Source organism: Pseudophryne corroboree, chromosome 7 (genome assembly GCF_028390025.1).
Source record: "Pseudophryne corroboree isolate aPseCor3 chromosome 7, aPseCor3.hap2, whole genome shotgun sequence".
NCBI lineage: Eukaryota > Metazoa > Chordata > Amphibia > Anura > Myobatrachidae > Pseudophryne > Pseudophryne corroboree.
The window spans coordinates 82,507,036-82,534,279 of NC_086450.1; the positions used below are offsets into that span (position 1 = coordinate 82,507,036).

At 46.0% G+C, this 27,244-nt stretch overlaps 1 long non-coding RNA gene and 1 pseudogene across 1 annotated transcript; both read left to right on the forward strand.

Annotated features, from left to right (window-relative positions):
- Positions 1-1,587: 1,587 nt before the first annotated feature.
- LOC134943400 (uncharacterized) lies at positions 1,588-27,244 on the forward strand. The gene is made up of 4 exons (XR_010181517.1): positions 1,588-1,945; positions 25,172-25,429; positions 25,600-25,667; positions 26,124-27,244. It is a non-coding gene; the product is annotated as an uncharacterized LOC134943400 (long non-coding RNA).
- On the forward strand, positions 13,961-14,080 carry LOC134947048 (5S ribosomal RNA; annotated as a pseudogene).

Sequence of the window (27,244 nt, forward strand, 5' to 3'; positions counted from 1 at the left end):
GACGGGGCTTCTTTCTGTAAGCTCCGTCCAGCTCTTGTTCATGGCTGCGACGGGGCTTCTTTCTGTAAACTCCATCCAGCTCTTGTTCATGGCTGCGACGGGCTTCTTTCTGTAAGCTCCGTCCAGCTTTTGCAGCAGTCAGTGGGCTGCGTGTGGCTGTGAGGGTGCTCTTTGTGAGGACCGACACGCCATGCGCTGCTCCATGCAGCGGCACCATCCCGGACCCATGTTTTTAGTAGAAACTGGGAAGGGATGTGTCTTAAGTTGTAAAAATAAAAATAAAAATAAAATATTCACTAAGTGTGGGAGCCCCCCACACCAGCCCTGTTGCTCCGACGAGCACAGAAAAAACACTGAGGTACTCGGGGAGTATGGAGGGGAGGAGTGTTACTGAATTTGAATATTCAGTGCCCTGTTCCTTTCGGAAGCCGTCCATATCCCAAGAGTACTCCAGTGACCCCTAGTGGATGAAAAAGAAATATACACACACAAACACAAATATACACACATATACTGTATACAAAGATATATACACATAAACACACTTACAAGTATACACAGACATACTGTATACACACATTTGCAAACAAATGCATTTACACACACAAACACAGACATATACACATAAACACACAGTATACACAGATATAAACACACATATACATACAGTATACACAGGGCTGTTTCTAGCCAATTTGGCTCCCAGTGCGAGATTTAAAAATGAGCCCCCCCATGACATTAAAAAATGTGCCCCTCCCCCCCCCCACACACACACACACCTAGATAAAAAGAAAAAAAATTTGTGCGCGCACCGGCAAGGCGGCATGGTCTCATCTAAATGGGTGTGGCCTCATTTAAATGGGCATCGCCTCGTCTGAAAAGACTACCTCACAATACAGTTTTTGACCCTGCTCCAACAGATCACGACCAACACAGGAAAAAAAAATTCTACCATATTAAGCCCCACACAGTAATGCCCCCTGCACCATATTATGCCACACACCACAATGCCCTTGATACATTAAATCCCAACACTACGGCAGGCAAGAGTCCCCATTTCACACATTACGGCAGGTGTCCCCATTTTCCACATTGAGAGAGAGAGAGAGAGAATACTTACAGAGGCGATTACCGCTCTTCGGCCCGCCTCACCAGTCGCTCCTCGCGCCGGCCTTTCCCTCTTCCTAACTTGAATCCCCCTCTGTACTCCGCTTGGGGGGGGGGGGATTTTCGCGGAGTGACGGGGTTGCGTCGTGATGTAACGACGCAACCGCGTCATTCTGTGAAACTCCGCCCCCCGAGCGGGTTACTCGGGGAGAAATAGGAGAGGGAAGCAGGGAGCCACAGTTAGTGCCGCGGCGGGCGCCCAGTGCGGTTGCACTGCTCGCCTGCCCCAAGAAACGGCCCTGAGTATACACACATTAATTCTCACCAAATGGGCAGCAGCTCCTCGTTCTAGCCTGGAGGGGCGGAGCTTCAATGTGATTGACAGGCTGGGCCTCCGTGGGTAGAAGGAAAGGACAGAGGAAAGAGCAGGGGTGGCCACCACACTGCCTGCATGTTACATATCACTGAATGCAGGGCCGGATTAACAATGGGGCGGATGGAGCTGCAGCTCCAGGCCACCCAATGAAAATAGGCCCACAGGATCCCTCCATTGCAGCCAGTGTTGACAGGAAAAAGAATCCTGTCATCACCAGCAGCTCACTCACCTCCCGATTGCCCAGTTTCCTCCACCCCAAATCGGCTGGCTGAAGTCCCGGCCAGCTCAGTGCCTGTCTAAAACTGTCCTCTTACTCTTCCTGACTCTGGCCGAGGCTCCGCCCCCGGACCCGGCCGAGGCTCCGCCCCCGAATCCGATGTGGCACTGACTGGGCTTGCTATTTACTTTTTTTTTACCCTGTCTTGTGTGGCTGTAAATGTAATTGGACAGCAGAAGATCAAGGTATGTGGTGGGGTGGTGTCATAACAATACATATATTGTGTAATAGAACGGGGGGCTTAGGCTAAATGATTATATTATAAAGGGGAGAACAGCAAGCTCAAATTATATAAATATATAAAGGGACGATTATGGGCATACTGTAAGTTAAACATATTTGGAGGAACAGGGCCACAAGTGTAATTTAAAGGGGGTCAGGAAGCAAAACCGAAATATATAAGGGGGATGAGGGTACAACGTAATAAATATATATAATGGGGGCAAGTGACACTACAATTAAATACATAATATATCTATATACTGTGCACATACATACATATATACACTACGCACACGGATATATATTTCTCTGACGTCCTAAGTGGATGCTGGGACTCCGTAAGGACCATGGGGATTAGCGGCTCCGCAGGAGACTGGGCACAACTAAAGAAAGCTTTAGGACTACCTGGTGTGCACTGGCTCCTCCCACTAAGACCCTCCTCCAGACCTCAGTTAGATTCTTGTGCCCGGCTGAGCTGGATGCACACTAGGGGCTCTCCTGAGCTCCTAGAAAGAAAGTATATTTAGGTTTTTTATTTTACAGTGAGATCTGCTGGCAACAGACTCACTGCAGCGAGGGACTAAGGGGAGAAGAAGCGAACCTACCTAACTGGTGGTAGCTTGGGCTTCTTAGGCTACTGGACACCATTAGCTTCAGAGGGATCGACCGCATGGAACCGGCCATTGATGTTCGGTCCCGGAGCAGCGCCGCCGGCCCCCTTACAGAGCCAGAAGCAAGAAGTGATCCGGAAAATCGGCGGCAGAAGACTCCTGTCTTCAACAAGGTAGCGCACAGCACTGCAGCTGTGCGCCATTGCTCCTCATGTACACCTCACACTCTGATCACTGATGGGTGCAGGGCGCTGGGGGGGGGGCGCCCTGAGGGCAATATAAACACCTTGCCTGGCAAAATAATCACAATATATAGTCCCAGGGGCTATATATGTGATAAATACCCCTGCCAGAATCCATAGAAAAGCGGGAGAAAAGTCAGCCGAAAAAGGGGCGGGGCTTCTCCCTCAGCATACTGGCGCCATTTTCTCTTCACAGTGCAGCTGGAAGACAGCTCCCCAGGCTCTCCCCTGTAGTTTTCAGGCTCAAAGGGTTAAAAAGAGAGGGGGTGCGCTAAATTTAGGCGCAATATATGTATACAAGCAGCTATTGGGGGAAAAATCACTCAGTCATAGTGTTAATCCCTGCATTATATAGCGCTCTGGTGTGTGCTGGCATACTCTCTCTCTGTCTCCCCAAAGGACTTTGTGGGGTCCTGTCCTCAGTCAGAGCATTCCCTGTGTGTGTGCGGTGTGTCGGTACGGCTGTGTCGACATGTTGGATGAGGAAGGTTACGTGGAGGTGGAGCAGGGGCCGATAAATGGGATGTCGCCCCCTGTGGGGCCGACACCAGAGTGGATGGATAGGTGGAAGGTATTAACCGACAATGTCAACTCCTTACATAGAAGGCTGGATGACGTAAAACAGCTGTGGGACAGCCGGCTTCTCAGCCCGCGCCTGCCCAGGCGTCTCAAAGGCCATCAGGGGCTCAAAAAAGCGCCCGTTACCTCAGATGGCAGACACAGATGTCGACACGGAGTCTGACTCCAGTGTCGACGAGGTTGAGACATATACACAATCCACTAGGAACATCCGTTACATGATCTCGGCAATGAAAAATGTGTTACGCATTTCTGACATGAACCCAAGTACCACATAAAAGGGGTTTTATTTTTGGGGAGAAAAAGCAGCCAGTGTTTTGTTCCCCCATCAGATGAATGAATGAAGTGTGTAAAGTAGCGTGGGTTCCCCCGATAAGAAACTGGTAATTTCTAAAAAGTTACTGATGGCGTACCCTTTCCCGCCAGAGGATAGGTCACGTTGGGAGATATCCCTTAGGGTGGATAAGGCGCTCACACGTTTGTCAAAAAAGGTGGCACTGCCGTCTTAGGATACGGCCATCTTGAAGGAGCCTGCTGATGAAAAGCAGGAGGCTATCCTGAAGTCTGTATATACACTCAGGTTCTATACTGAGACCTGCAATTGCCTCAGCATAAATAGTGCTGCTGCTGCAGCGTGGTCTGATACCTTGTCAGATAATATTAATACTCTAAGACAGGGATAATAGTTTGCTAACATAGCGCATATTTAAGACGTCGTCTTATATATAAAGGATGCACAGAGGGATATTTGCCGGCTGGCATCCAGAATTAATGCAATGTCCATTCTGCCAGGAGGGTATTAGAAACCCGGCAGTGGACAGGTGATGCTGCCTATAAAAGGCACATGGAGATTCTGCCTTATAAGGGTGAGGAATTGTTTGGGGATGGTCTCTGGGACCTCGTATCCACAGCAACAGCTGGGAAGAAAATTTTTTACCTCAGGTTTCCTCACAGCCTAAGAAGGTACAGTCCTTTCGGCTTCAGAAAAGCAAGCGGCTCAATGGCGCTTCCTTTCTGCACAGAGACAAGGGAAGAAGGAAAAAGCTGCACCAGCAGCCAGTTCCCAGGATCAAAAATCTTCCCCCGCTTCCTCTGAGTCCACCGCATGACGCTGGGGCTCCACAGGTGGAGACAGGTGCGGTAGGGGCGCGTCTCGGGAACTTCAGGGACCAGTGGGCTTGCCCACAGGTGGATCCCTAGGTTCTGCAAATAGTATCACAGGGATACAGGCTGGAGTTCGAGGCGACTCCCCCTCGCCGTTACCTCACATCAGCCTTGCCTGCTGCCCTCGGAGAAAGGGAGGTAGTACTGGCGGCAATTCACAAGCTGCACTTCCAGCAGGTGAAATCAAGGTACCCCTCCTTCAACAAGGCCGGGGTTACTATTCCAAAATGTTGTGGTACCGAAACCAGACGGTTCGGTGAGACCCATTCTAAAATTGAAAGCCTTGAACACTTATATACGAAGGTTCAAGTTCAAAATGGAATCGCTCAGGGCGATTATTGCAAGCCTGGAGAATTTCATGGTATCACTGGACATCAAGGATGCTTACCTGCATGTCCCTATTTACCCTCTTCACCAGGAGTACCTCAAAATTGTGGTACAGGATTGTCATTACCAATTCCAGACGTTGCCGTTGGTCTGTCCCCGGCACCGAGGTATTTACCAAGATAATGACCGAAATAATCATCCCGTACTTGGACGATCTCCTTATAAAGGCGAGGTACAGGAAGCAGTTGTTCGGCGGAGTAGCACTATCACGGGAAGTGCTACAACAGCACGGCTGGATTCTGAATATTCCAAAGTCGCAGCTGGTTCCTACGACGCGTTTACTGTTCCTGGCTATGGTTCTGGACACAGAACAGGATAAAAAAGGTTTCTCCCGGAGGAGAAGTCCAAGGAGTTGTCGTCTCTAGACAGAGACCTCCTAATACGTATACAGGTGTCGGTGCATCAATGCACGTGAGCCCTGGGAAGGATGGTAGCTTCTTACGAAGAAATTCCATTCGCCAGGTCCCATGCAAGGATTTTCCAGTGGGATCTGTTGGACATGTGGTCCGGGTCGCATCTCCAGATGCATCGGCGGATAACCCTGTCTCCAAGGGCCAGGGTGTCGCTGTTGTGGTGGCTGCAGAGTGCTCATCTTCTAGGGGACCGCAGATTCGGCATACAGGACTGGGTCCTGGTGACCACGGATGCCAGCCTTCGGGGCTGGGGGGCAGTCACACAGGGAAGAAACTTCCAAGGCTATGGAAAAGTCAGGAGACTTCCCTACACATAAATATTCTGGAACTAAGGGCCATTTACAATGCCCTAAGTCAGGCTAGACCCCTGCTTCAACACCGGCCGGTGCTGATCCAGTCAGACAACATCACGGCGGTCGCTCATGTAAACCGACAGGGCGGCACAAGAAGCAGGATGGCGATGGCAGAAGCCACAAGGATTCTCCGATGGGCGGAAAATCATGTGTTAGCACTGTCAGCAGTGTTCATTCCCGAAGTGGACAACTGAGAAGCAGACTTTCTCAGAAGACACGACCTCCACCCGGGAGAGTGGGGACTTCATCCAGAAGTCTCCCAAATGATTGTACACCGTTGGGAAAGGCCACAGGTGGACATGATGGCGTCCCGCCTCAACTAAAAGTTACAAAGATAGTGCGCCAGGTCAAGGACCCTCAGGCGATAGCTGGGGACGCTCTGGTAACACCGTGGGTGTACCAGTCGGTGTATGTGTTCCCTTCTCTGCCTCTCTTACCCAGGGTAATGAGAATAATAAGAAGGAGAGGAGTAAGAACTATACTCATTGTTCCGGGTTGGCCAAGAAGAGCTTGGTAACCAGAACTCCAAGAAATGATCTCAGAGGACCCATGGCATCTGCCGCTCAGATAGGACCTGCTGCAGCAGGGGGCCTGTCTGTTCCAAGACGTACCGCGGCTGCGTTGGACGGCATGGCGGTTGAACGCCGGATCCTGAAGGAAAAGGGAATTCCGGAGGAAGTTATCCCTACGCTATTTAAAGCTAGGAAAGAAGTGAACGCAAACCATTATCACCGCATATGGCGGAAATATGTTGCGTACTGTGAGGCCAGGAAGGCCCCAAAGGAGAAATTTCAGCTAGGTCGATTTCTGCACTTCCTACAGTCAGAGGTGACTATGGGCCTAAAATTGGGTTCCATTAAGGTCCAGATTTCGGCTCTATCGATTTTCTTCCAAATGGAACTGGCTTCACTGCCTGAAGTTCAGACTTTTGTTAAGGGAGTGCTGCATAGTCAACCCCCGTTTGTGCCTCCAGTGGCACCGTGGGATCTCAACGTGGTGTTGGATTTCCTGAAGTCGCATTGGGTGAGCCACTTAAATCCGTGGAGCTATAATACCTCACGTGGAAAGTGGTCATTCTGTGGGCCTTGGCGTCGGCCAGGCGTGTATCAGAATTGGCGGTTTTGTCATACAAAAGCCCTTATCTGTATTTTATATGGATAAGGCGGAATTGAGGACTTGTTCCCAATTCCTTCCTAAGGTGGTATCAGTTTTTCATGTGAACCAACCTATTGTGGTGCCTGCGGCTACTTGGGACTTGGAGGATTCCAAGTTACTGGACGTAGTCAGGGCCCTGAAAAGTATATGTTTCCAGGACAGCTGGAGTCAGGAAGACTGACTCGCTATTTATCCTGTATGCACCCAACAAGCTGGGTGCTCCTGCTTCTAAGCAGACGATTGCTCGCTGGATCTGTAGCACGATTCAACTTGCACATTCTGCGGCTGGACTGCCGCACCCTAAATCTGAAAAAGCCCATTCCACGAGGAAAGTGGGCTCTTCTTGGGCGGCTGCCCGAGGGGTCTCGGCTTTACAACTTTGCCGAGCTGTTACTTGGTCGGGTTAAAACATTTTTGTAAGAGTCTACAAGTTTGATACCCTGGCTGAGGAGGACCTAGAGTTGCTCATTCGGTGCTGCAGAGTCATCCGCACTCTCCCGCCCGTTTGGGAGCTTTGGTATAATCCCCATGGTCCTTACGGAGTCCCAGCATCCACTTAGGACGTCAGAGAAAATAAGATTTTACTCACCGGTAAATCTATTTCTCGTAGTCCGTAGTGGATGCTGGGCGCCCATCCCAAGTGCGGATTGTCTGCAATACTTGTTTATAGTTATTGCCTAACTAAAGGGTTATTGTTGAGCCATCTGTTGAGAGGCTCAGTTATATTTCATACTGTTAACTGGGTATAGTATCACGAGTTATACGGTGTGATTGGTGTGGCTGGTATGAGTCTTACCCGGGATTCAAAATCCTTCCTTATTGTGTCAGCTCTTCCGGGCACAGTATCCTAACTGAGGTCTGGAGGAGGGTCTTAGTGGGAGGAGCCAGTGCACACCAGGTAGTCCTAAAGCTTTCTTTAGTTGTGCCCAGTCTCCTGCGGAGCCGCTAATCCCCATGGTCCTTACGGAGTCCCAGCATCCACTACGGACTACGAGAAATAGATTTACCGGTGAGTAAAATCTTATTATAAAAACATGTGTATATATAACTATGTGTGTGTAGTACTGTACTTACAAACACTGGTTTAGTGCATAAAACCCGCAGGGTGTGCTGTTTATTTCATAACGTTTTGGGGTTGAGGCAGGGGAATGTTACCCCGAAAGATCACAAAATAAATAGCGCACCCTGCAGGGTTTTATGCACTAAGAGTGCTGCCTATGCCATGGAAGAGTTGTCTATGCAGGCCGAGTACCTGTGAGGAGGGCACCAGAGCCAGATACACGTAAGTCCGGAGTGCCGGGGGAAACTTTTCGTGTGTGTGTTGAACCACTTAACTGGCATGGTCAGATTTCATGCAACTGCGCCGTCCCACCCTGTCCCCCCCGTTTTTGACGAGAAGATCCGTTCTGCAGATGTGCATAATATAATGTTTAAATATTTTAAAATACTTTTCATCTTTATTAAATAAAATACATTTAAAAAAACAATGTTGTTAACGCTTTTGAAGGGAAAAATCGTCAGTTAAGTGGTTTTTAAATATATATATATATATATATATATATATATATGCAACTAGGGTAGTGTGCAACACTGCTCTGTGGGTGCAACCGACCACATTTCCCCTTGATCCCCTTGTGTGTCTGTCTGTCCTTCTCCCTGAGTCCCACCTGCGGCGTTTAGCTTGTCTCCGTGACAGATACCTGCGCTTGCGGTGGTAGGAGGTGCCGTTTGAGGCGGTGCACCATGTCCGGATCACTAGTCTGGCAGCCGGGGTCCCTGTGATGCCGGCGTTTGTCTAGCTGTCTCAAGGAAGGAGATTTCTGCACTCCGCTGGGTGGGAGTGGATCGCGAGATGCCTCCCTCGTCACGCAGTAATGCTCTGTTTTCTGGCTCCATCCTCCAGCTCCATTGCAGCAGGGGCTAGCTCTGGCGGGCTCTGCATGGTCTGTGGAGAGCTACGAGCTGGTGTGTTGCTGGCGGGCAGGTGGCGTCCCTGTAATACTTGCGTTTGGCCAGTCTGTCCTCCGGCTCTGAGTCCTGGCCATCGGAAGACTGCAGAGGAGCTGGAGCAAGGGAATGTGTATATCAGGTATACTACAAAGTGCATGGTAGAATGATGAGGAGGAAAGATGATAAGAGAAGGAATAAGAAGAAGGGGCTCTACTGTTGCGAAATGTGTATAAGGGGCTCTGTGGTCTTGCCTAACTTGTATAAGGGAACTACTGTGTAATGTGAATAATGGTGGTCATTCCGAGTTGATCGCTAGCTGCATTTGTTCGCAGCGCAGTGATCAGACTAAAAAACGGCAGTTCTGCGCATGCGTAAGTGGCGCAATGCGCATGCGTGACGTACGGGCACAACGAACGATGCAGTTTTGCACAAGGTTTAGCGATGCATTTCAGTCACACTGGTGGCCGCAGAGTGATTGACATGAAGTGGGCGTTTCTGGGTGTCAACTGACCGTTTTCAGGGAGTGTTCGGAAAAAATGCAGGCGGGCCAGGGAAAACGCAGGCGTGGCTGGGCGAACGCTGGGCGGGTGTGTGATGTAAAAAAAAACAGGAACTGAATAGGCTGAAGTGATCGCAAGCACTGAGTAGGTCTGGAGCTACTCAGAAACTGCACAAAAAATGTTTGTAGCCGCTCTGCGATCCTTTCGTTCGCACTTCTGCTAAGCTAAAATACACTCCCAGTGGGAGGCGGCATAGTTTTTGGACTCAGCGCGATCACTGTATATACAGCACTGATCACACCCCCATATCAGTAGTCACACACGTCGTGCTAGTCACACCGTACGCATGTGGTGGCATACAGTAGGCCCTTTACAAATTTCAGCTCCAGGCCCATGAGGTTCTTAATCTGGCACTGATAAGAACATTCAGACTCCACCTGGGAGACCAATAGTCTCAGGGATAGGAGGACTTACAGAAAGAGCCAGTATCTTTTTGGACCTACACTTGAGACATTTGGTCCTTAGTCTTCCCTCATATGTCCAAGACACAGCGGACATACTTAGGAAACTACAAGACGTGAGACTTGAGGACAATCAATATCTAGTATCATTAGATGTTGAAGCACTATACACGTCCATTGGCCACCTGGATGGGATGGCTGCAGTCGAACATTTCTTAAGTATGGAAGGATGGGAGGATTTCCATCAATTCTTAATTAAATTATTACACTTTGTACTTCACTTCAATTTCTTTACATTCAACGATAGGTACTATCTGCAAACGAGAGGGACGGCTATGGGGGCAGCGTGTGCACCAACATATGCTAACATCTTCCTCGGTTGGTGGGAGAAGGAAATCATCTTCAAAGATGACAATGACAGATTTACATCTAGTGTCATTAGGTGGGCCAGATACATAGATGACATCTTTATGATCTGGGAAGGCGAACTACAGCAATTACACGAGTTTATCCAGCATCTGAATAACAACAAATTTAATATTCGCCTCACCCACAATATCAGTCAGTCTGAATTACCTTTCTTGGACCTGAAGATATATAAAGACCAGGATGGGATGTTAGCTACCAGTTTATACCGGAAAACAACGGCGACGAACACACTGTTGCACCAAACAAGCTCCCATTTCCCCCCAACCATCGAAAATGTACCGAAAGGAGAATTTCTACGCCTCCGGAGAAATTGTTCGGATGATGGACAATTCAAGATACAGAGTGACGAGCTAACTCAAAGATTACGAGAAAGAGGATATAGCAAAACTTCTATCAAAAAAGCTATAAGAACTGCTAAAGAAACAACCAGACATGATATTATTTTTAAGAAAGTACGGGATAAGAAAACCAACAACCCCATCAGATTTGTGGGCAATTTTTGTCAGGAATGGAGGAAAGTTACCAGTTCCATACAAAAACATTGGCATATTTTACATATCGATCCCATTCTGTCTGAGAAACTAGGCCCTCGAGTATCGATGAGCTGGCGTCGATCCAGAAACCTCAAAGACTGCCTAGTACAAAGTCATTTTCAAAGATTACCAAAAAAAGAACCATCGGTAACAGGAACTTATCCATGCGGCAAATGCAAAGCTTGTAGACATATGGAAACAATTAAAGAGGTAGAAGACAAATTTGGACACAAGCACAAGATTGCAGACTACATTAATTGTTTAACAGAAGGGGTCATCTATTGCATTAGATGTACATGCAATAAGAGATATGTGGGGATGACAACTAGACCATTTAAACAACGCATTCTTGAACATGTGGGATCCATACGTAACGCAGTCGCGGACAAGGCGAAAATGAAACAACTCACTTCAGTAGCACGGCACTTTTATATTCATCACAACTGTAGATGGGAGGACCTGAAAGCCTTTGGGCTACAAAAAATTAAATTGGGAATCCGTGGTGGCAATATAACGGACACCTTACTGAAGAAGGAGTGCGAATGGATCTTTAATTTGGGCACCACTTACCCTCAGGGTATGAATGAAAACATTAACTTTGGAGTTTTTTTAAACTAAAAACCCTTTTTCATAATACTCTCTTAGGACTGCATTGGTAATAAGATCAACATGTAATAACACTATTTAGTATATTTATCCCTACACATTCTTAGCGGGACATTCCGGTTCACCACATCACTAACAATATGGCATTCACCACAATCACACGCAATTTTCACCATGGGCTCCTAATTATTATTTTCATTTATGCCCTCATATTATTTCATCACATCACTATATTGTTTTCACTTTCATTTTTCAAATACACTTATCACAATCAATCTGGCAGCAATCTTCTTACTCACCACATCTTCTTTTTCTTCCTCTCACTTTCTTACATTTAGCATCACCCCCTCAAATTCCCCTAAAATAATTATCCATCATACTCTACACAAATTTGTTCACTAGCACATATTTAGTATCATAATCGCAGCATAGCCCTTTTATTCAAATTTTTCACAATTCTATTCTATCCCTTATTCACCCTGCTGTATATTGTCATTCCATGTCAAGTGCCAATATGTGTCAGCACAAATAGTCCTATATTATATTTATATGGTGTCTTTATGACAAAATAATATACTAATTCAGGACATATTACACTTACATGTTGTCTCTATATGATAAAATAATATACTAATTCAGGACATTGCAGTAATCTATTTATAGAGCGGCCAAATAATCAGTACAATCACTCCCCCCTTTTTCGAAATTTTTTTTATATATATATATTTTTTTTATATATATTTTTTTCTATCCTCTTATTCTTCCACATATTTAGTAAATTAATTTTTAATTTACAATATTTTTTATATCAATATGTGACATATACAATTACTTCAAACCTCCCAATTCAACGAATTCATACCAGAGAGCGAGAATACTCAATAGTATTATCTAACTTACCAGCAGAAGAATTAACATTACGGTTTACAATTTGCTTTATTACCACTTAATAGTTAATTAAGTCAATCACTTCTAGCATATAAATCAACCAGGGATCAGATCTCAGCATCACCCAGTGATCAAGCCATCACTGCGAAACGTACGTCAGGGAAGGATTGTCCGATCACGTGATGCGCACACGTGACCGGAATTAACCGTTGATTCCGGAGTTGGATGGGATTCTGAACGCCGGGAGCTATCCTTCACTCAGCGGCTCCGGAGCTTCTCTCCGGCTAATTGCAGTGGTGCAGCCCAGACGCCACGACCAGAGCACCGCCACTATCAGCACGGAGGTGGCGCTAGTGCACTCGTTGTGCACCGGGAGCGCTATCCCGCTGTGAGTGGCAGCGTGATCTGGCCATATTGAGAAAACAGCAGGACCATTGGTATCGTATGCAACATACCTAATTATAACTATCCTTCACACTCTGTGTGCCTATCAGTACACAATGTGACTATTTCCTTCTTGGAGCTGTCACTCATATAAAATACCAGCTACACAAGTGGCAGATCATAGATACCTTATCCTCTAATATTAGAGTATTACACCTGCATATGTCAATTTGGTTAAGTCATGTAAGTCATCATTATGCTTATACAGTTTTTCTGCTCATCTTCAAATGCTGGCTGCATCTCTGCATATCTATTGGAAGAAGCCTAGAGTGATTATAGAGGTGCATCCTTGTGCATTCTGTCATAGGAAATGTCATTTTGAAGCACTGAATACTAGTCCGCAGTATTCTCAGTAATAGTTACTAGTTAATTTATTTCTTGTCACTTTAATTGCTATATAGGAGATGTTTCAAATGAGATATGTATCATGTTATTGAGTACAGAATCTGAAACTGTATCCTTTTAGCCCTAAAACCAGAGAGAGTGGCGAATTTGTTTCTAATGACACATGTATCATTATACTGAGCACATAATCTGAAAGTGTATCTATTTCAGTTGTTAACCACAGTGTGTGACAGAAGAACTATTTCCAGCTTCAGAGAGTGATAAACCAATTGCTCATAACTGCTTTAATTGCTCTCTAGGCCCTAAATGGTATATGGGCTATATTGTGACTTATTAACCCATGTTCTGAGTTTTTTAGGCTTATACACGATTTGCTATTTTTAGCATCTAATGAAAAATTGTTTGTGTATGACCTTTGACTCTAGGCGCCAACAGCATTGAATTTTGCGCAAGGGTTATCAAGTATAAGCTCGAATAGCATAATAGGCATATTGTGGCTTAGTATTTGCACTAATTGATAATATTTTTTACTATGCGGACTTAGGTGCAATTTAATGAATCCTTTGACACAGGAACTGTCATATTTGAAATGACAGCTCCAACTCCAGGTACATAGAATATATATGATTTATTATATTCAAATGGTACAACCATGGTCATAATTTCTGAGACCATAAACTACTATATTGTGTTACTTTTTATGCAAGAAATCTACCACCATTTCCTGCACTCTCACCTGTGATTATCATTACACATGTGAACATAATTTCGGGCTGTGATCACTGCACAGACCAACTCATAAGCCAAAGCAGTCACTGCTTATATTGAGTATTAATATATACTCTTTCCATTCCTTTTTTTGGCAAACATCAAGGCTCATTATTATAAAATACACAGACGTGAGGTCTAAACGCAGCTATTTGCGGTCATACCCCACTGGAGATGCCCAATCTCATCTGATCTTGGAAGCCAAGAAGTGGAGGGCCGGGACAGTACTCGGATGGGAGACCACCCTGGAACACCCAGGTACTGCAATTTACCGCTGCACATTAGATCCACTCGCGTGTTAACTATAAGCAGTACATAGGATACCGCAAAATTGGATATATGACCTATGATTCAATTTTCTGCAATTACCTTTCTTTAAAGTTGCTCATGCAGATCAAATGATCGTCATACAAATCTTTCTGTAATATCAATATACCACTCGATTGAATACACTTCAGTTGGGCAACACAGCATACCGAAAATTGGACATATGACCTATGATTCAATCCTCTGCAATAACCCCTTTTTTAAAGTTGCTTATGCAGATCAAATGATGGTCATAAAAATCTTTCTGTAACACAAGGATACCACTTTATTGAATATACCTTAAAACTACATCAATTATAACACCAGGAATCCGGTTACTTATTCATTATAGCCAAGGCTATCTATTATGTTTAATACAATTTTATATTTTCGCATTTATTGGTAGAAATTGAACTCCATATTATTAACTTGAAACTAGTAAAATTTATGATCTTAACAGATACTGATAAAAAATTCATATATGTCTGAAACTGAGTGCTCCCCAACAAGAGTCTACTGTTTTTCTGTTTCTTCTGTATTATTTTATTATCAACAAATAAGTGCTCCCAAAAAAAGGTGTTTTTTTTTTTTTTGTCTTTGTTCTTGAACGTTAACAATAAATTACTGTTTATACACTTGGTTTAGTCGGATGGAATTTAAGACAACTAGGACCTATGCTGTTCATCTTTAATATAAGCTATTGATACACTGATACTTTTGTGAGATGTTCATTGTGTAGTGCCTGTGCCTTCCCCAAACCCACTTTCCCTCCCTCCTCTACCCCTTGTCTCCCCCCATTGTTATAATACTGTTTGTATATGTTGGCTTTATTATTTTTGTTAGCAGGTCACTATATTTGATGACTATGTTCCGCAGTCTGATGTCCTTCTACATGATTTTATGCTCTTGGTTATAACGTCATGTGACTTCATATGTATTATTATTTATTAACAGTTTCTTATCTAGCGCAGCATATTCCGTTGCGTTTACAATTAGAACAACAGTAATAGAACAAAACTGGGTAAAAACAAATAGACATAGAGGTAGGAAGGCCCTGCTCGCAAGCTTACAATCTATAGGTATCTTTTTTGTTTTTGTACTATAATATCATCATACTGTGGACACAATGTTGACTGTTAACTTTTTCACAACCAGTGATTGCTATCATTTTTGAACATTTGAAAGTTTCAAAATAAAGAATTTATAAAAAATAAATAAATTGCTGCTTATAATTGACTTTAACAGTCTTTGTATTGGTTCTTCTATATATCTTTAATATTGCTTATGTTCTGGTTGGTGCAGACTCACACCTCACACCTTGTTTTGCTCTAAGTAAAACATGGACATACATAGAAAAGCATTGCTAAGGCCCAGGAATAGGAAATACATCACCACATTTTTAAAACGAGATTTATGGTAAGAACTTACCGTTGTTAAATCTCTTTCTGCGAGGTACACTGGGCTCCACAAGAAATAACATTGGGGTGTAGAGTAGGATCTTGATCCGAGGCACCAACAGGCTCAAAGCTTTAGACTGTTCCCAAGATGCACAGCGCCGCCTCCTCTATAACCCTGCCTCCGTGCCCGTGAGCTCAGTTTAGTTAACCAGCCCAATGCAGTAGCAGGTACCAGAGACGACAACCGCTCGTAGCCAGTTACACCACACACTCACCACAGGAGAGGGTGTCAGCGGCTATGCCAATACCAACCCAAAAAAGCTAAGTGCGTCAGGGTGGGTGCCTTGTGGAGCCCAGTGTACCTCGCAGAAAGATTTAACAATGGTAAGTTCTAACCATAAATCTCGTTTTCTGCTGCGGGGTACACTGGGCTCCACAAGGAATAACATCGGGGATGTCCTAAAGCAGTTCCTTATGGGAGGGGACGCACTGAAGCGGGCAGAAGAACCCAGCGTCCAAAGGAAGCATCCTGGGAAGTGGCAGTATCAAAGGCATAGAACCTAATAAACATGTTCCTCGAGGACCATGTAGCCACCTTGCACAATTGTTCAAGGGTCGCACCACGGTGGGCTGCCCAAGAAGGTCCAACCAACCGAGTAGAATGGGCTTTGATGGTAGCAGGAACCGGATGACCGGCCTGTACGTAAGCATGTGCAATCACCATTCTAATCCATCTGGCCAATGTCTGCTTAGAAGCAGGCCAGCCACATTTGTGAAAACCAAACAACACAAATAGAGAATCGTATTTCCTAACGGAGGAAGTTCTCTTCACATAGATACGGAGAGCCCATACCACATCCATACCACATCTCTTTGGAAGACAACTCCGGAGAATTAAAGGCCGGAACCACAATCTCCTGGTTAAGGTGGAAAGAAGACACCACCTTGGGTAAATAACCTGGGTGTGTCCGAAGAACCGCCCGGTCATGGTGAAAAATCAAACAGGGGTACTTATAGGATAAGACACCCAAGTCCGAGACCCTTCTAGCTGAAGCAATAGCCAGCAAAAACAACCCCTTAAGGGAAAGCCACTTAAGGTCAGCAGAGGTAAGAAGCTCAAACGGAGACTCTTGTAAAGCCTCCAAAACCACGACAGATCCCAAGGGGTCACAAGGTGGCACATAAAGAGGCTGAATCCTCAGCACACCCTGAGTGAAAGTATGGACATCAGGCAGGGTAGTGATCTTTCTTTGATACCAAACCGACAAGCCCGAGACGTGAAACTTGAGGAAGGCCAGACGCAGGCCTAAATCCAGGCCTTGTTGTAGAATGGCCAATAATTTGGCCGTGCTAAACTTGAAAACGTCATGATTGTGAGACGCACACCAAGTAAAGTAAGCATTCCAGACCCTATGGTATATCCGAGCAGAAGCTGGCTTACGGGCCTCCAACATAGTTTGAACGACCGCCTCAGAAAAACCCTTGGCCCTCAGGACGGAAGCTTCAAGAGCCATGCCGTCAAAGCCAGACGGGCCTAATCCTGGTAAACACAAGGGCCCTGAATGAGGAGGTCTGGTCGTTTTGGAAGTAGAAGGGAACGATCCAACGAGAGGCCCTGTAGATTGGAGAACCAGTGCCGCCTGGGCCACACTGGAGCGACTAGAAGTAGGTTTCCTCCTTCTTGCTTGAACTTCCGTATTACTCTGGGCAGGAGGGACACCGGAGGGAACACATACGGCAGCCGAAAGTTCCACGGGATTGATAGAGCATCCACAAACGCTGCTTGAGGATTCCTTGTCCATGCTCCGAAGACAGGAACCTTGTGCTTGTGTCGAGACGCCATCAGGTCCACATCTGGGAGACCCCACTTGTCCACGAGAAGTTAAAACACCTCCAGATGTAGGCTCCACTCTCCGGCGTGCACGTCCTGACGACTGAGATAGTCCGCCTCCCAGTTCAGAACGCCCGGAATGAACACTGCTGATATGGCCGGCAGATGGCGTTCTGCCCACTGAAGAATCCTTGATACTTCCCTCATTGCCATGTGGCTTCGAGTGCTGCCCTGATGATTGATGTACGCCACCGTGGTGGCGTTGTCCAATTGTACTTGAACAGGTCTGCTCTGTATCAGATGCTGGGCCATTGTCAACACATTGAACACTGCCAGCAGTTCCAGAATGTTTATCAGGAGTAGAGACTCCTCCTCGGTCCACCGACCCTGGAGAGAGTGTTGTGCCAACACCGCGCCCCAACCTCTCAGACTGGCATCCGTTGTCAGCAGGACCCAGTTGGATATTCAGAAGGGATGGCCCCTGCTCAATCGTTGGTCCTGAAGCCACCAACTCAGGGACAGACGGACCTCCGGAGATAGGGAGATCATGTGAGATCTGATCCGGTGAGGCAGGCCATCACACTTGGGCAGAATCAACTTCTGCAGAGGGCGAGAATGGAATTGACAAAAAAGAGGAGATTAAATGAAGCGCCTGTGTCAGTATTGAATGAGTTAATATTCTTTAAATAATAATTGTTGAGCCCACGTTCGCTTGACTAAAGGGGCTGTATACACCCCTATTTTAAACAATAAAGAACAACAAGAAAAGACGTCAAGCGCTCATGGGTTCATACTAATATTCCAATAAACATATTCAGAGCCGGTAAATATATATTAAAAATAATTTGTTTTTATTTATACTTATAATAGCATCTATAGTTAGTGATCTTAAAATATAGAAAATACTTTATACAATAAATAATATTACTTGCTGGCCAGCAGTTGTATCATTGGCATAAATAAAATCAGTTTCCCTCTGCGGAGAGTATTGTATTACGGAGGCTGTGTTGTAACACTGTCAATATTGGCAACTTAGTATCAGTTCATATAGTAACTGTTGCACGTGAGTAGTATAGCGGCTACAGACGGAGTTAGAATGTATCCAATTACCTCCTTTGTAGGTCCAGCGGTGTGGTCCTACCCCTTGTGCCGAGCGTCCTCGGCAATGTTTGATATGTCTGTGGGGGTTTGCCTTTTATTTTCACCAAAGTGAAAGTGAAAAAGTCACGTGCTTCCGTGACGAAACGCGTCAGTCTCCGCCCACCAGTTGGTTGCTGCAGCAGTGTCTTTGGCAAGTACGGAGGCGTACGGCTCAGCAGAGCAGGATTAATACAGGACTTTGCCATCAGTCCATCCCGCCACGAGCTCTGTCACTTTCTACTGGGTCAAGCGGCTCTACTAGCAGAACGGCTCTACATCCACCCTCCCGTGGATCAATCTGAATTTACAGCTGGTGAAAATAAAAGGCAAACCCCCACAGACATATCAAACATTGCCGAGGACGCTCGGCACAAGGGGTAGGACCACACCGCTGGACCTACAAAGGAGGTAATTGGATACATTCTAACTCCGTCTGTAGCCGCTATACTACTCACGTGCAACAGTTACTATATGAACTGATACTAAGTTGCCAATATTGACAGTGTTACAACACAGCCTCCGTAATACAATACTCTCCGCAGAAGGAAACTGATTTTATTTATGCCAATGATACAACTGCTGGCCAGCAAGTAATATTATTTATTGTATAAAGTATTTTCTATATTTTAAGATCACTAACTATAGATGCTATTATAAGTATAAATAAAAACAAATTATTTTTAATATATATTTACCGGCTCTGAATATGTTTATTGGAATATTAGTATGAACCCATGAGCGCTTGACGTCTTTTCTTGTTGAGAATGGAATTGAGCATACTCCACCATGTCGAAAGCCGACACCATCAGATCTAGCACTTGCATCGCCGAATGGATCAACACTAGCGGACGGGATAGGAAGCATCAGATCTTGTCCTGAAGCTTCAGGACTTTCTCCTGAGACAGGAACAACCGCTGGTTGTGGGTGTCCAATAACGCTCCCAGGTGTACCATGCTCCGAGCCGGAACCAGGGAGGATTTCTTCCAGTTGATCAGCCATCCGTGGGCTTGCATGCACTGGATTGTCAAATCGAGATGACACAGGAGAAGTTCTGGGGAACTCGCCAGGATCAACAAATTGTCTAGGTATGGTAGTATCCTGACCCCTTGACGGCGTAGCGTGGCCGTCATGACCGCCATAACCTTGATGAAGAACCGCGGAGCCGTTGTCAAACCAAAAGGCAACGCCCGAAATTGGTAATGTAGGTTGCCCACTGCAAACCGCAGGTACTGCTGATGAGATACCGCAATAGGAATATGTAGGTAGGCATTCTGTATGTCCAGGGAGACCATATAGTCCCCAGGCTCCATGGCCAGAACAATAGAGCGCAGCGTTTTCATACGGAACTTGGAAATTCACACATGCTTGTTCAAGGACTTCAGATTGAAAATGGGCCGTGAGGACCCATTCGGTTTCGGGACTAGAAACAGCGGTGAATAGAACCCCTTGCCCCTCTGAGAGGCACCAGTATCACCACTCCTGTGGACAGGAGGGAATGTACCACTGAGTACAACGTGTTTGCTTTTGCAGGATCCAGAGGCACATCTGTTAGGCAAAATCGATGAGGGGGGCGATTCTTGAAGGGTGAGAGTGAAGAGATGGGGCCTGGTTACAGAGCAGAGTCAGGGTGCAGAGCTGGGGCCTGGTTACAGAGCACAGAGTGAGGGTGAAGAGCTGGGGCTCGGTTACAGAGCACAGAGTGAGAGTGTAAAGCTGGGGTTCGGAGACAGAGCACAGAGTGAGGGTTCAGAGCCAGGGCCTAGTTACAAAGCACTGAGTGTGTGTGCAGAGTTGGGGCCTGGTTACAGAGCACAGGGTGAGGGTGTAGAGTTGAGGCCTGGTTACAGACCACAGAGTGAGGGTGCAGAGCTGGGGCCTGGTTACAGAGTGCAGGCTGAGGTTGCAGAGCTGTGGCCTGGTTTCAGGGTGCAGAGCTGGGGCCTAATTACAGAGCACAGACGGACGGTGTAGAGCTGGGGCCTGGTTACAGGGTGCAGAGGTAGGGCCTAATTACAGAGTGCAGAGTGAGAGTGCAGAGTTGGGGCCTGGTTACAGAGTACAGAGTGAGGGTGCAGAGCTGGGGCCTAATTACAGAGCACAGGGTGAGGGCGAATAGCTGGTGGCTGGTTACAGAGCACAGGGTGAGGGTGAAGAGCTGGTGGCTGGTTACAGAGCACAGAGTGAGGGTTCAGAGCTGGGGCCTAGTTACAAAGCACAGAGTGTGGGTGCAGAGTTGGGGCCTGGTTACAGGGCACAGAGTGAGGGTGTAGAGTTGAGGCCTGGTTACAGAGCACAGAGTGAGGGTGCAGAGCTGTGGCCTGGTTACAGGGTGCAGAGCTGGGGCCTAATTACAGAGTGCGGACTGAAGGTGCAGAGCTGGGGCCTGGTTACAGGGTGCAGAGCTGGGGCCTAATTACAGAGTGCGGACTGAAGGTGCAGAGCTGGGGCCTGGTTTCAGGGTGCAGAGCTGGGGTCTAATTACAGAGCGCAGACTGAAGGTACAGAGCTGGGGCCTGGTTACAGAGTGCAGAGCTAGGGCCTAATTACAGAGTGCAGAGTGAGGGTGCAGAGCTGGGACCTGATTGCAGAGTGAGGGTGCAGAGCTGGGGCCTGATTGCAGAGTGAGGGTGCAGAGCTGGGGCCTGATTGCAGAGTGAGGGTGCAGAGCTGGGGCCTGATTGCAGAGTGAGGGTGCAGAGCTGGGACCTGATTGCAGAGTGAGGGTGCAGAGCTGGGGCCTGATTGCAGAGTGAGGGTGCAGAGCTGGGGCCTGATTGCAGAGTGAGGGTGCAGAGCTGGGACCTGATTGCAGAGTGAGGGTGCAGAGCTGGGGCCTGATTGCAGAGTGAGGGTGCAGAGCTGGGGCCTGATTGCAGAGTGAGGGTGCAGAGCTGGGACCTGATTGCAGAGTGAGGGTGCAGAGCTGGGGCCTGATTGCAGAGTGAGGGTGCAGAGCTGGGGCCTGATTGCAGAGTGAGGGTGCAGAGCTGGGGCCTGATTGCAGAGTGAGGGTGCAGAGCTGGGGCCTGATTGCAGAGTGAGGGTGCAGAGCTGGGGCCTGATTGCAGAGTGAGGGTGCAGAGCTGGGGCCTGATTGCAGAGTGAGGGTGCAGAGCTGGGGCCTGATTGCAGAGTGAGGGTGCAGAGCTGGGGCCTGATTGCAGAGTGAGGGTGCAGAGCTGGGGCCTGATTGCAGAGTGAGGGTGCAGAGCTGGGGCCTGATTGCAGAGTGAGGGTGCAGAGCTGGGGCCTGATTGCAGAGTGAGGGTGCAGAGCTGGGGCCTGGTTACAGAATGGGTTTTTTAGTCTAATTTTAGTGAAATAAACTTTAGTCGACAAATACCTTTAGTCAAAAAATCCGGCAACAAAATTAATACTGGGGTGCAGAGTTGTGGTCTGGTTACAGATTAAGAGTGCAAAGCTTGAGACTGGTTACAGAGTACAGAGTGAGGGTGCAGAACTTGAGACTGGTTACAGAGTACAGAGTGAGGGTGCAGAACTTGAGACTGGTCACAGAGCACAGAGTGAGGGTGCAGAACTGGGGTCTGCTTGCAGAGCACACAGTGAGAGTGCAGAGCGAGAGTGCAGAGCTGGGGCCTGGTTACAATAGCGCAAATAGAGGGTGCAGAGATGGGGCCTGGTTACAGGGTGCAGAGTAAGGGGGCAGAGCTAGGGCCTGGTTACAGAGTGCAGAGTAAGGGGGAAGAGCTGGGGCCTAGTTACAGAGTGCAGAGTAAGAGGGCAGAGTTGGGGCCTGGTTACAGAGCGCAGAGTGAGGGTGCAGAGCTGGGGCCTGATTGCAGAGCGCAGAGTGAGGGTGCAGAGCTGGGGCCTGATTGCAGAGCGCAGAGTGAGGGTGCAGAGCTGAGGCTTGGTTGAAGAGTGAGGGTGCAGAGCTGGTGGTGGCTTGTTCCAAAGATATGTAACGCTCACCTTTCAAATTTATACTACAGCACATCACGTCACTTACCTTTCTTATTGCACAGGTTCTCGTAATGCAGAGAAGTGAAGGTAGGTAATTCCTATTAGGTACCTAAGAAACGGTTTGTGTTCAGAGTTTTTACAGGTGCTGGCCAGGCACTATAAGTTTGTGTACACGATTTACCCTAAAGCATGCTATGATGAGAGTTATCCTTCTCTGCACTAAAACAACAGGATGGGCGTCTTTGTACTGTGAGTATTACTTAACTCCTGAATCCTTTCCTGACTGAGCTGTGCACAATGATCCATTGGCCTTGTAGTATGTTGCAAGCCTGTGCCTGGTTATATTAAACACTGTCATTTAAGTGGGATATGATGTTATACTTGGTCAGGATACCACCGGTGGGGATACCGGCAGTCGAAATACCAACGCTGGAATCTGGATACTGCTCGTAATGCAGGCACCGGCATCCCGACAAGGATCTCATTCCTAGCTCCGGAAACCCGACCGCTGGGATCCCAACCGTGGATGATTTTCCGGGGCTCCGGAAAGGTATGCCGCATGCTGGGGGGGAGGTGTGTAGGCTTAGGCACCCACAGGGAGGGTTAGGCTGCGAGGGAGGGGTAGGTTTAGGCTTTTGGAAGGGGGGTTAGGTTTAGGCACCACCGGAGAGGGTTAGGATTAGGTTGTGGGGGAAGGAAAGGGTAGGTTTAGGCTGTGGAAAGGGAGGGTTAGGGGGGCATTGGGGGAAGATAAGTATATTTACCTAGCCTTCTCACTTGTGGGATGCTGCGGCTGGTCTTCTGACTGCTGGCATCCCGACTGCCGGCATATCATACCCAACCCGTATATATACTAGGTTGTACTGTAACTGTAGTAACATTAACATCCATCTTTACACCACTTAAGTGTTTGATGGGGGCAGAGTTTCTAATTCTCTCCAAGGTAAGAAAGTAGATAAGTAAGTACTGGGTGGTTGAACCATATGTTAATCACTGATCTGCTTCAGTTCTCAGAATGGCCACTTGTATATCAGAAGAACAATATGCTTACCTCCTGCTCCTGACATGTGGTCTCAGATAAGCTAAATGATAGCAGTTAAGGGCCAATTTACTAAGCCTTGGATGGAGATAAAATGGACAGAAATAAAGTCCTAAACAACCAGCTCCTGTCATTTTTCAAACACAGCCTGTACCATGGCAGTTAGGAGCTGATTGGCTGGTACTTTATCTCCATCCAAGCCTTAGTAAATAGACCTCTGTATCTAGATGAGAAATAGAAAGAGTGCGCTGTCAAAAAGCTGCTGGTGTAGGGGGTGGTAATTCCCCAAAAGGATATATACAATAAAAATAGTGATCACCAGCGCTAAGTTGTATAAAGTATATGTAATACACTGATTAGAACAAATCCAGGACGGTAGGTTATGTTGAAAAAATATATATAATAAATTTAATAAGGATAATATCTTAAAATCACAGATGCCTTTACGACACAATTGGAAGTTAATTAATCATATAAAGTGACACATCCACATATCTCCTCAATAAGTATTAGTTCATACCCCGGCTAGGACTCCCTCTGGAATTATGTCCATATAATTTGTTGGAGAATTGATGAAAGCAATGGAGTTAAGAATGTCCCTTTTAAGCATACCAATGCAAGCGTTTCTAGGCAGATAGGGAAAACTCCAGTTTCTCCACAGATGGTGATATCCAAGGGAAATGCTGTCCAATTAGTGCCGTGTGGGTAGCGGAAATGAGGATATCCAGCAATGTTGAGGGGATTTTTGGAGGATGTGTCCGGCAGTCTCTAACTCAATTTTAATTTAATTTTAAGATATTATCCTTATTAAAGGTATTATATATATTTTCTCTGTATCTAGATAATGCTTACTGGCTATGGAGCCAATTTATCATTCTATATTTGCGGTTATATCCCCGAAAACACCTATTTTTGTTGGTTAGCCACAAATATTAGGTATCTCCTGAATGTAGGAAGGAGGGACCGCAGCAGGTCCGATACCTGCGGCAGTCCCTCCATTGCTGCCTGCAGCCGCATTCCCCATAGGTTTCTATGGCGGAAGCGATGCTGCCCAATTTACCAATATCCGGAATGTGATACATTACCAATAATGGTATCCCATTGTAGGCTATGGGCTACAGATCGTATTAATAGCCAGCAGAGGGTTCTTCTGGTTGCCTCGCAGGGACAGGCACATTTTGGAGCCCTTGTGCTTGCATGTGCTGGATGATACATACCGCCGATAGGATCGCATATTGCAATGTTATCCTGGGTGGTAAGATTCCGCCCAGATTGCATGCAATATGCAATCTATGATAAATGGCCCCCCTAAGTCTCTTAGAATTATCTCTGAGTCTTGGAGATGTCCCAGATTTATGATGTTTAACTAGGATTTGGTTAGCTAGGTTAGTTGCAAACTGTTCAGACATGTGATAAGTGTGAGGTATGTAGTTATGTGACTGGCGGTCAGGAGACCGACGGTTACATAACCTCCCCCTACACCCCCTTCCCCCCCAACACAATCCCGACAGTCGTAATGCTGACCAACAGGGACTATTCCCACTCCTGGGTGTACACGACACCCATAGAATGGGAATAGAACCCATGGTGAGTGCAGGTCACCACCGAGCCCACAAGGGGCATGTAGCGCTCCCCCCCTGCCGGCATTCTGATGTTATAACTAAAAAAATAATTATTTTTAAAATGAGCATACACCTTTAAATATGCAAATTCATTTTTTGTAGCAAAACGAAGACATCACTGCAGTGAGCCTTGGTATGGGCTGAAGATACAATTTCTCTGTGATAGAGAGTAGTGGAAGAGAACGGAAGACGATACAAGAGAGACGAGTTATTCGGTGAATCGTGTTGATCATATTATGGAGATCCAGGGTTTGCCATTCCTACCATGCCTCTGGGTTATATGGACATGTACAGGTCTCATCAAAACCTTCTCCATGACATCATTGAAGGTCATGTTGAGAAATGTACACTGTATATCAGGTAAGCTATATAATAATAATAATAATAATAATAATAATAATAATAATAATAATAATTATATAGTACTATAGCTGAGACAGGGTGTACAGGAAGGCCTAGGTAATAGGAAAATATAAAAGCTATTAACAGTGCTAGATTAATTCACAGTTATATGTTTATTCTTTTCATAGTGATACTGGAACCAACTATCCGGACTCCATAGTATTTATAGTGGTGTTTTCTATCTCTGCTGATCTTGGTAAGTGTCTCATATATAGACTTACCATACTATGTTCATGTATTATACAAGTTCTGTGGCAGAATTAAACCCCGGTGAAATGCAGGCTTGAAGTCAGCCAGCCACAGAACCTGTGTAATTCATTAGTGTCAGAGAAGCTGCTGATTTTTTAGAAACCTTTATGGTTTAATGCAACTTGTAGATGGAGTGGTAGATGGATTAGAGCTATTTTGGTGGTGGGATGCATATTAGCATTATCAGGGGTAGGGGTGTAATAAATTAATAATATGGAGATATAGTAAAGTATCTCCTCAATGGGACAGCTGTCCCAGCTCTTCAAAAGATTTAAATACAGAGGTAATTTGAAAAAGGTCATGCATACCACACCCAAATGTGATACAGGGTGCAGTTAATTCACCTGTCCTGCAAATGCAGCACTATTAGCTGCTAACGGATCGCTCCTTCCTCTCCTTTCAGGGTCAGCTGTCACTTAGAGAGGCGGCATTGGTGCATCTCCACAGCCTGCTACTGGCTGTGGCTCCAGGGTGAGGAATCAGAGGATGTCCACTCAGCTTCCGTCTTCTACTCTTAGCCTCACACTCCGGCCAGTAACTGTGCCAGACGCCTGTGGTAAATTTACACAGATTATGTCACTTGCTTCTCACTGCTCCGTTACTTCAGGAGGTTCCCCTCTTCCCTACTCCCTCAGGAGTTATCCTGACAGGGGTTGTGTGGGGAGGTGCCAAGTTGAGTCTTTGCCGAACACTTACTTCTACAGAATTTGGCTGGCAGCTGATGTCAACCATGCAAGCTTAGCATAAAACATTTACTCACTCAAGGGATAATTCTTCCATTCACAGCTTTTTGATGCTCATCCATTTCTCAAGGATTTTGGGCACATAAAAAATCTGACTAATCAACGTCCTGAAATTCCCGCCCCTAATTATAACAGTATTAAAAACACCTAGTTGATTGAGAGTTTTTTTTTTTTTATCGAGCTCAACAATCTACCATCTTGCTCTTTACTTGGTCAGTGAAGGCCTAATGTGCATTACTCCCTATAGGAATTATCATTCATGGGTGCACTTCTAGTACAAATTAAATGTATGCTCTTGCTGTGTACCTTTCATACTGTGGAGATTACAAGCGATGTGACATGAGCTTCCTTTAGTTATACAACAGTAAGTGACATTTACTGTATGATAAAACAATCTACATGACACCTAAGATTGTGTGTCAGATTACAGAGTTAGCGGCCTCATATCAGTATAGTGACAGAATGCTTTTCTTCCCTTGTTATAGTTTATGAGACACGTCAACCAAAAGATGTATGAATTATGTCACAGGTATATTACATGAATCCCAATTCACATACATACAGAAATCTTGAATGTGTGTTTGATTTCATTATTGGGGTTAATATGTGTATGTGCTATGATACCTGGATTTGCCAATAGAATATTCTCACTTTCCTTCTGTATTTGCTTATTAATAGCTCTATTTGTAAATTACCTCATACGCTTATGAGGTAATTTACATCTTCAGAGGCGTGATGTAACATGCATGGTAAATAAATCTGTTACTAATTGTTTCAATAA